The 7,451-nt window shown below is 53.1% G+C and overlaps 1 long non-coding RNA gene across 1 annotated transcript; it reads left to right on the top strand.

Annotated features, from left to right (window-relative positions):
• The first annotated feature begins 3,761 nt into the window (after positions 1–3,761).
• On the top strand, positions 3,762–6,354 carry LOC106149159. The gene is made up of 3 exons (XR_001235143.1): positions 3,762–4,110; positions 4,256–4,318; positions 4,917–6,354. It is a non-coding gene; the product is annotated as an uncharacterized LOC106149159 (long non-coding RNA).
• Positions 6,355–7,451: the final 1,097 nt, after the last annotated feature.

The following is a 7,451-nucleotide window of genomic DNA, read 5'->3' as shown; positions in this document are numbered from 1 at the left end:
GCGGAGGAGGGCGAAGGGCGGGCGGGAGGAGGCGGCCTCCGCCGCGGACTCTCCCTCCCCCGGCGTGCGTCGGCGGGACTGTGGGCTCGCGGACCCGCGGCGGTGAGGCGCTGGGTCCCGGCCCCGGATTGTGATGTCTCAGGAGGCGGTGGGCGGGTGACGCAGCCCGGGCCCCAGGACCTGGTCCCCGCGGCCTGCCCCTGCCCCCAGCACCTCGCTCTCCTGGCGGGTACGACCCCCTTCCCCGCTCCCCTCGGAGGGACAGTGCCCGCGGCCTGCCCCTGACCCCCAGGAGGCCGGGACAGTGGCCATGGTGGGGGCAGGCTCAAGTGTAGTGGGAGATGGGTGGAGGCTCCTGAGTGGGGCCCCCGGGGAGAAGGACCTTCGTCCTTGCGTTTCCCGGTCCCCTGGTGACCCCAGGTTCTGGGAGGAGCAGGAAGCAGCCCAACTCCGAGGAGCTGGGGTACTCCAGCTGTCCTGGCCGCCAACTCTCCAGCTGTCCTCTGATGGCGATGTGGAAAGACAGGCCTTTTGGCTCCTTCCGTGTAGCTCTTTTTTTTTTTTCTTTTTTTTTTTTTTGGTACCGGGAATTGAACTCAGGACCTTGTGCTTGCCAAGCAAAGTACTGTGCCGCTGAGCTATATCCCCCGCCTCTTGTGTAACTTCTTGAGACGTTCCTGATCTTCTTTGGGGCTCATAACTCCTGTGTCTCTGGAAAGAAGGGTAACTAGAGACATGGAAGTTGCCCAAGGTGGAGAAACGGCTGAGGGGGCATGAGGTCCCAGCCCCCTGTTCTGAGCTCAGCGCTTGTCCCCTCTGGACACCTGACGCCGTTGAAATGGCTTTCAACACGGCACATCTGGAGAGGGTACCAGTGGGCGGTACCAGGGTACCAGAGGGTGTGCGGAGCCAGCTGGCCACTCCAGGAGTGAGCAAGTGGGGAGACTGGGGAGGCTGAGGTTACCCTGGGGTCCTGTCTCCCGGAAGAGGGGCAGTGGGAATTGCTGATCAAAATGAGCTCCAGAAAGGGGCCGGCGAACTTGTGGGAGGACCTGGGCTGGAGGTGGAGATCGGCACAGGTCGCTGAAGACTGACCTGGGAGCTGAGGCTGAGGAAGAGCAGAGCCTCTGGGGCCAGTACAGGAGCGGAGGTCCGGTGGGGGCCGTGGGACTTGCCTGGCGCCTGCCTTGGCTCATAATTGCATGGTTATTTCACCCTCCAGGAGCAGGTCTGCCTCCGCCTCACGCAAGGCCAGGGCACCGGGTGGTAGCCAGGCATCACTTAATGTGCCTGGTCTGCTAGACATCGCCCTGCTTTTAGATTTCAGTTTATTTTCCGTAATTGCTTCATGAAACCGAGAGCAGAGAGAGTCAGCTTCCTGTCCATAGCAGGTGGGAGGTGGAGAACCTGGCTGAGCCTGTGTGCCAGGGGCTGGGCGCAGCCGCAGGACAGACCACTGCGCATGATACCAGGATGACTGCCCACACCTTCTGGGATGGCAGCTGTATTGCCCAGGCGGTGACTGACAGCTCCTGGGCAGGAAGGGCCAATGTCACCACTGATGGAACACCAACTGTGTGCCAGATGCAGACTGGAAAGAATGTCAGGTGGTTTTCAGAGTGGTGAGCACGAGGGTGGCCCCCAACATGTCCTTCGGCATTCTGAACTCAGCACAGCAGCTCCGTCTGCCGCACCCTCACCTGCCAGTCCTGGCTTCCCACCTGATTCGGTGACAGAGGCTGCAGGTCCTGGTCACACCTGTGCTATGGCTTGGATGTGGCTTGGACTCCAAAGGTTCATGTGTTAGGAGTTGGGTGCCCCAAGTGGCATCTGGGGAGACCATGGACACTTCAAAGGCGAGACCTCCTGGGCCATCTTGGGTCTGATTGGGCATTCCCCTTGGAAGAGAGTAAGGTAGTTTTCGTGGGACTCTGGTTGTCCTTGCAAGAGTGAATTGTTCTATAAAGACCAAGCACCGCTGGTTCTACTTCCTGGCTTCCTGGCTCACATGTGATGTGTCCTGTCACACATGTTCCCACAGGGATGCAGCCACAGTGACATGATGTGGCCAGGGGGCCTTTGCCAGAGCCGGTGCCATGCCATTTGGAGGTTAAACCTCAAAAAGTGAGCTAAGTAAGCCTCTTTATAAGTTACCCAGCTTCTGACCCTTACTTATGTAAGTGTCACAGAAAATAAACTCATACACCAGGTCATCTCCAGGCTTTTGCTTGATGTGTCCTTGAATGCCATGCCCCGCTTCCGATGCTCACCTGAACCTAGCTTGTTCCTTCTCTATCACCACCACCTCAGGAGAACTTCTCTGACACGCCTGGGCCAATCAAATGCCTCCCAGTACCACTATCATAGCATTAGGTACAATCTCCTAAGACCCGCAGACCCTGCAGTCCTGGGTCCACGTTGCACCTGTGTGTATTGTTTCTGCATAAACTGCACAGGCCTCAAGAAAAGGGCTGTGTCCTATGCATTTCTCCATCTGTGCTCAGGGCAGCCGGGCGCAGAGTAACGCCTCCATGTTGAACAAATGCATGAATGAATAATCCTAATTACAGACCTGAACTTAGAGAACAGGGGCCCAAAATGAACACCAGCTGACCCTCATGTTTTGGGGCCAAGCAAAAGTGTAGGGAAGTGGTCAAGAAATGTTTCCAATGGGCAAAGCACCCACCTTCAAAGGTGAAGGCGAATACCAATCTCCCGACATCTCCTTCCCAGTGTGCACAGCCTGCAGGGGAGGGATGTGTGTGACTCAAGGAATTCGGGAATTTGGCCTCTTTGTGGATGAACCGGGGGAAGGAAAAGTGCTCTGCCTGAAGGCTTGGCTACTCGGGGGTTTCCAGACCATGTGCTTGCCAAGTTGCCTGGTTTTTGTAGAATCCTTGACATTGCATAAATCTGATTTCTGCTGAGAGGACTTGGAGTCAGAGACCGGATAGAACCTTGGGGCGCAGTGGATCCAACGCCCCTCCCAAGGAAAGACTTCAGAAACTCCTGGCCCCAGTGATCCTCCTGGACAGGACTGAAGAGTTCAGGCAGGAAGCCCAGAGAGAGGTTGACATCTCTGCCTCCCAAGCCCACTGGAGAACTAATAGGAACAACCGAAGATAACTCCAGAGTCTCCCGCCCCGACCCCCTGCTACTTCCTACATGGATGGTGACACTGCACTCCACGCTGCCATAGCCCCGAGGCCTGGCAGGCAGGGATCAGTCCTCAGTGGGACTCAACTCTTAAATCACCTGCCCACGATTGGAGAACGAGCCTACCCAGCTTTGCCCTGTACTTCTCACTACCTGCTGTGGCCAAACTTGTGTGGTATTAGTCATACGTATTAGGTACCTTTAGATGACACTGTTTAAGTATGATTTCCATTAAAATAATAGCACTCATCAGCATATAAATATTAGGAATTTCAAATGATGCCTCATTAAGAAGTTATAATGGGGGCCAGTGTGGTAGTGCACGCCTGGTATCCTAGCACTTGGGTGGCTGAGGAGGGAGGATCGTGGTGAGTTCAAAGCCAGCCTGAACTACATAGCAAGATGCTGTCTTAAAAAAAAAAAAGTTTATATTGGACCTAGCTAGGCTGACCAGTGATCATTCTTCAAGAACACTGGAGGAATAAAAAAAAAAAAAAAAAAAAAAAGAACATCAGGGCAGAATGCCTGCATTATGATGTCACGAGGCTGCACTATGACATAGAGACATCTGGCCTCATTTATTCATTCAACAAACACCAGTTGACTATGCATTTGTGGCCTAGCTGTGCTCTGTAGTGTGGCCTGGGTCCCAAGAGGACTTGATAGGGCTCTCCCACTGCCCTTTAGTCCTGGCGTGGAAAGCAACATGAGGCCGGCTGTGGGGAGCTGTGCAAGCCTCCGTGACAGGGGAGTGGGACAGTGTGGCCAGGAGATGGGCTCCGGACTGTCCAGTCCGGATGTGCAGGGGCTGGGCTGGCTCAGGACTTCTGCAGCCTCTGTACGCTTCTGTTTCTGGTGCATACTTCTGTGTCCACCCACTGTCAGCCTTCTGCTACTGTTATAAATACCCGAGATACTCGCCTTAGAGAGAGGAGAAGTTTATTTTGGCTCAAGGTACTATTATTATTACTATTATCATTATTATTATCATTATTATTGGCTTTCTTGAGACAGTGCCTCTCTAGGTAGTTCAGGCCGGCCTCAAACTCAGTATATACCCCATGCTGGCCTGAAACTCACCATGTTCCTCCTGCCTCAGCCTCCCAAGTTCTGAGATTACAGGGGTGCACCACCGTGCCCGGCTTGGATCGCAGTTTTGGAGGTAAGTCCACGATTGTGAGCCCTGTTGCTTTGACAGCACATGTGGCAGAGCACAGCCAATCACCCCAGGGCTGGGAAGTCAGGGAAGGAGGAAGAGTGGGTCCTGAGCTCCATCGCTCCCTTTGAGAACAGGCCCGTTCCACCCCATGCAATCGAAAGCGCTTGCGCCTGACCTCCCCTATGAAAGGCCCCACAGCCTCCTGGTAGTGCCACCTTCGGCACCAAGCCTGTACTGAATGAGTGTTTGGGGGACGCCCGAGCTCCAAACCAGAGCACCCCCGCTTTGCCCACCCTCCCAGAGATGGACTCGTCTTGTAGAGCAGATGTTTGACAAATGTTTCGTGCTTGAATAAACGAAGTCCATTTGCACTTTACTGACAAGTGCCTGCTGATTCTCATGGCATCCTGGGTTCCAAAAGAGCACTGGGGCTCAGTCTGACCACTAGGTTTTTTTCTGCTAAACTTTACACCTTGGGCCGGGGATATAGCTCAGTGGCACAGCACCGGCCTGGCAAGCACAAAGTCCTGAGTTCGATTCCCAGTACCAAAAAACTTTTTTTAAAAATAAACTTTATACCTCCTTTGCCACCTTCCTCCAGGACCCTGTGGGACATTGGAGAGAGGCTGAGACACCCAAGAGCCATCACGAGATAGAGGTTTGTGACACAGAATGCAGTGGACGGAAGGAGAGGTTCTCCTCCTGCTTTTGTGCCTTGGAACTGTGTGACCTCAAGCACGGTCCTGACCTCGTTGCTGTCCCCTGTAAAATGGGACCTCAGGCGCCCCCTGGAAGGAGTGTATGAGAACAGAGACCAGCGACACAGAACCCGTGCTTCAGCCAACCCAGATCATTCCAACAGCACAAAAGGCAGCCACCGTTAGAGGAAAAGCTGCCCCTGAACTTGGGAAAGTCCCTGTCATGCAAAAGAGTAATGTAGTCTCTGAGATTTTATTAATTTTTGTAGTGTGGAGGTGTTAGTAGATGATTTTAAAATTCTGCTTTCCTAAGTAGACGGCACCGGATGCCCCAATTTCCACAAATAAAACCCTTCATTTCTCCCAGGTTTGAATAGGCAAAGGCTGCCTCCCTGGAGACAGCACGGCTAATATTTTTGATCGACATTAGAACTCTATTTAAGGAGTGTACCTTTTCCAGAGAAGCAAATGATAAACTTTTTGCCCCTTTAAGAGTGAGAAGCAGGAGGGAGAAGAGACTGTAGAAAGAAACTCCCCAGGTGGGCTGTTTGCAGAAGTACATGTATTTTTTTTTTTTTTCACCTTTTTAAATCAAAAGCAGACTTTGCTGCTGAAAATCTGGAGAAGGATGGTTTAAAAGTCGGTGCATGGTGCAAATAAAATCCCTGGGCTGGCCCTGAGCTGACATTCACTGCAGCAGCGACCCAGTTTTAATTTAATTGTGCATCTATTGTCTTCCTGTGCAGCTGACACGGAGAACTAGCTGTTTCCCAAGGACTGTGTCTGTGCTTTGAATTTATTACCTCCCTTCATCGAGCAACCCTTTGAAGTGTAGGAACTGTGATCATTCTGATGCTTATTGGTGAGGAGACTAAGGGGAGAAAGTGCAGTACCATCCCCAAGGCCACATCTGCTGGAGTTCAGCCACGAAGGGGCTCATGCCCTGATACTGTACAGAAGCTGGGTCTGGTCTTTCCGCTCCACAGCAGCAGCCTTCGGCACGTTGAATGGGCACAAGTCACTGAGCAGGACTGGTCCAGTTAGAGACACCCTGGGAAGTGCCCCGTGGTGCCCCTGTCCCTGTCGTTCCAGCCTAGGCACCATGCAGACGTGAGAAGCCACGTCAGCCCAGGAGAGCTCTTGGGTGACCTCAGCTCCAGGAACCATCTGACCGGAAATGCGTGCGAGACCCCCCAATTGTGGAAGAGCCTGTGCTGCTATTGTGAGCCTTATCTACACAGTGCTGGCCCCCCAGCACCCCGAGCTCTCCTCTCTGTCTCTGGGCGTCCTGGTCCTGGCTGTCCCATCTCCCTCAGAGGTCCCACTGCGTACCCGTTTCCTTCTCCCCTGTGATGCTCTCAGAGTGACCTTCACGTGTCACCAGGGCATGCCACACTCTGGCTTCCCCGCCTCCTGGAGTGTGCCCGGGCCCTGCAAAGCTTGACCCCTTTCTCTCATGTGTCCCCTCCTCTTCCATGGCCCCTGACCCTCTCAGTTCCTCAAGAGCCACTTTACATGCGAACCCCACGGTCCGGTGATTCTGCTGCTGGTCTAGAGCGGAAGTGCTCCCACAGGCTCCTCCAAGAGCCTTCACGGCGGTGTTATTCCCCAGAGCCCAGACAAGCCTCAGCCATCACGAGGGGGATGGGTGCACACTGGATTACTCACCAAGGAGAAGCGGGGGAACCAGGGAGTCTCAGGACCATAGCGTGGGGAAGAAGCCAGATGCAAAAGCATGTACCAGGCCAGGGGGCACAGCTCAGTGGTAGAGCATCGCCTGGCATGCACCAAGCCTCGAGTATGGATCCTCAGCACTGCCGAGAGGGAGACAGAGAGAGGAGGGAGGGATGCATACTATAGGATTCTGTTAATAAAAATTCAAATGCAGACAGTCGAGGATGATCAGAGCTGGATGGTTTTCAGCTTTGCCTCTTATATGGATTTGATCACACACGTGTTCTTATTCATTACAGGTGGCTCACCAATTTGTCTGTTTTCTGGGTGGATGTTTCAGAAACTCAAAGTACTGTTCAACCTCATGTTAAATGACTTTTGCCCCTACCTTTCCTCTACCAAACATTTTCTGCCTTCTCTTAGTCTTTCTCTAGGTAATTTCTAGTGGTTGTTCAGGCCTCCCTTCCCCAGGAACCCTTTCCCGATTGTGTCAGTCAGCCTTAGCTGTGTAACAAACGTGCCCATACAAACACTGCATAGTGACTTAAATCAACAGTCATTCACTAGCTCATGATGCTGTGGTTGGAAATTGGTAGTTCTTTTGCTGCTGAGGAGGGAGATATGGAGTAGTTTTGAGCAAACAAGACGGGAAGGGGATTGTAGCACAGTGCCCATCAGGAGTATGTGCTGTGGAGAACATTGTTCATGTCAATCTGATTTCGTGTGTGGTCACGCCCTTAAATTTTACAAGTGCAAAAATACTT

This window comes from Chinchilla lanigera, unplaced genomic scaffold (genome assembly GCF_000276665.1).
Source record: "Chinchilla lanigera isolate Chin_1 unplaced genomic scaffold, ChiLan1.0 scaffold00037, whole genome shotgun sequence".
NCBI classification, from domain to species: Eukaryota; Metazoa; Chordata; class Mammalia; order Rodentia; family Chinchillidae; genus Chinchilla; species Chinchilla lanigera.
This window is presented reverse-complemented; position numbering and strand designations above follow the sequence as displayed.